The sequence below is a fragment of the Hyaena hyaena genome, unplaced genomic scaffold (genome assembly GCF_003009895.1).
Source record: "Hyaena hyaena isolate Hyena2069 unplaced genomic scaffold, ASM300989v1 scaffold_1435, whole genome shotgun sequence".
Lineage (NCBI taxonomy): Eukaryota > Metazoa > Chordata > Mammalia > Carnivora > Hyaenidae > Hyaena > Hyaena hyaena.
The window spans coordinates 297522-299832 of record NW_024082071.1 but is presented as its reverse complement, the minus strand read 5'-3'; the positions used below and the strand labels follow the sequence as shown (position 1 = coordinate 299832).

The following is a 2311-nucleotide window of genomic DNA, read 5'->3' as shown; positions in this document are numbered from 1 at the left end:
TATCCTTAATTTCCAGCATCAAACCCAAATTCTTCCACTTAAGGAAAACCCCTAGATCTTTCTTAGCAAAAATTAGCAACTAAAATTTTTTAAAACTACTAAAGACTTAGTTGAATTTTACTAAAAATTTATCTTCAAGAATAAAGTGAAAGTGTCCTTTTTTTCCCCCCTGAAAATAAGCTTACTGAGGGTGAATAAACTAAGGAAGTATTTCAAGAACCTGAATGCTGAGGAGGGAGGCAGAACTCATGGGAGAGTTGAGGGGATCTGATGGCATGCACTAACTTCTGGAGGGCAGTAGGAACTACCTGGGTCTGGTCTGAAACTGCATAGAAGGAGTGGGTTAAAAACAACAAGGTGGTTGCTAAGGCTAGGGGCTGGGATTGGATGGGCATGAGAACCTGGCTGGTTTCTAGAGGCAAGAGAAGTTCAAGACTGGGGTTTGTAAGTGGGCATGTGAAGAAGTGTTCCAGAGGAAGTGACCCTGACCACGGAAGAGGCCATAAAGAGTAGGCAGAGGTAGATGAACACAATGTCCATCGTGTGGCTGAACTGTACTCCCAGGACCACCAAGTGCTGCTTCTGAGCCCTGTGTTCCTACTGGCTCTTGCTGATGCAGAGCATCCATTTAACTCTGCCTCCTTGTTACCAGGCACCCTCCCCACCAACTCCACTGGCTCCTTCAGGCCAGGCAGGCAGGCAGGAATGAGACCCAGGCTCTTATTTCCCTCCTGGGTTGCAGTGTACCCATTTCTTTGGGCGGGTACAATGTAGAAACAAGACATGGGTGGTTTCTGGGTGGTGGTAGCCAGGTATAGCAGGGAGGTAATAAAAATGGTCTCCAGCAGGCTGACCTGCACCATCAGAGAAAGACACAGAGCAAAGGAAAAACTGATAAAAGGGAAACCAGTGGCTGGGCATAAGTCATTTGTCATAACCAGAAAGACAGTGTAGCCCAGTGCTGTCTTGAATGGGGCATTATTCTCTTTCTGCTGGCAGGTAGAAGCTGAAGGCATTGACAACAACCAGAAAGTCACTAGATACCAGAAACCTCATCACGTTTAGGCTGGGCCTGTGCCTTGATGGCCACTTGTTGAGATGAAAGAGCTACAGGTGAGTGTGCAGTTCTGTTCATCAAAGGGCAAATGGAAGATAGTCCAAGTTACATATGCCAATGACTCACACTGGTTTATATCCGCTGCAACCTTCACAGGTGACATAAGCCGTGTGACTTATAGGTGCCTAATCCATATCCACGAACTCAATGAAGATAACTGGAAGTCACAGGTCCTGAGCTGCCATGCTGAGCTTCCTGATGCCCCCATATTCCTCTGGACTCCACCTGATGAATGGATTGTACTAGACCATAATTAGCCACAGGAATGATGTCATCAGTTGAAGCTGTGCATCACTCACTTCCAGGATGTCAGACAGCATGATGGAGATGTAGACATGAGTGGGGATACTGTCATTGATGGATGGATGAAAACCTTCCTGTTAAACACTGCTTGGGAAACAAAAGGACCTTCCCTCCCTTCTCCTGACCCCCGCTGGTCAATCCTGAGTGATTGGTAGTAAAATGGTCTGGGCTCCTCTTCTTTTAGGCAGCCAGTGGAGAATAAGGCAGAGGAGGAAGGATAAGGCTTCCCCATGCAGCCAACCTCTTTCCATCTTCCTTTCCTTGGGTCTTCTCTGGAGACTTAGCGATAATGTTACTCTTCACAAACCACAGGCCACACCAGGAGCCCTAGCTCAAATTATCCTTTTAATTAAAGCTTATGAACTGACTTTTCAAAACCAACTACCAATTAAAAAGCTCAATATCAACTCTCATTCATTCATTATTTTCAGCTGATACTTACAGAGAGTTTCTATTGTGGAAAGCACAACTGTAGATACTACATAAAAAAAGAGTTTTCACTAAGTAGCACAAGTATTTTAATTACATATTCATATACACTGCTTGGGATATTTTGTTGCTCATTTTCAGCAGAAAAAGTCTTTAACATACAGTCTGGTGAATATTCTAAGACAGTAACTTTCCTTACTGTACATGCCATCAACTTAGACTTTAACTGTACAAAACTATATTTAAGGGTTTATTTATTTTGAAAGAGACAGAGAGAGAGAAAGAAAAAGAAAGATAGAGTATCTCAAGCAGGCTCCTTGCTGTCAGTGTGGAGCCCGACATGGGACTGCATCTCACAAACCATGAGATCATGACCTGAGCAGAAATCAAGAGTCAGACACCCAGGCATCCCTGTACTAAAACTTTTTAAATACCTTTTAAACCTCAAAAGAAAGGTATATT

General features: G+C 43.8%; 1 pseudogene; it reads right to left on the bottom strand.

Moving 5' to 3' along the window:
* Positions 1–212: 212 nt before the first annotated feature.
* LOC120225573 lies at positions 213–1652 on the bottom strand (annotated as a pseudogene).
* Between the last annotated feature and the right edge of the window lie 659 nt (positions 1653–2311).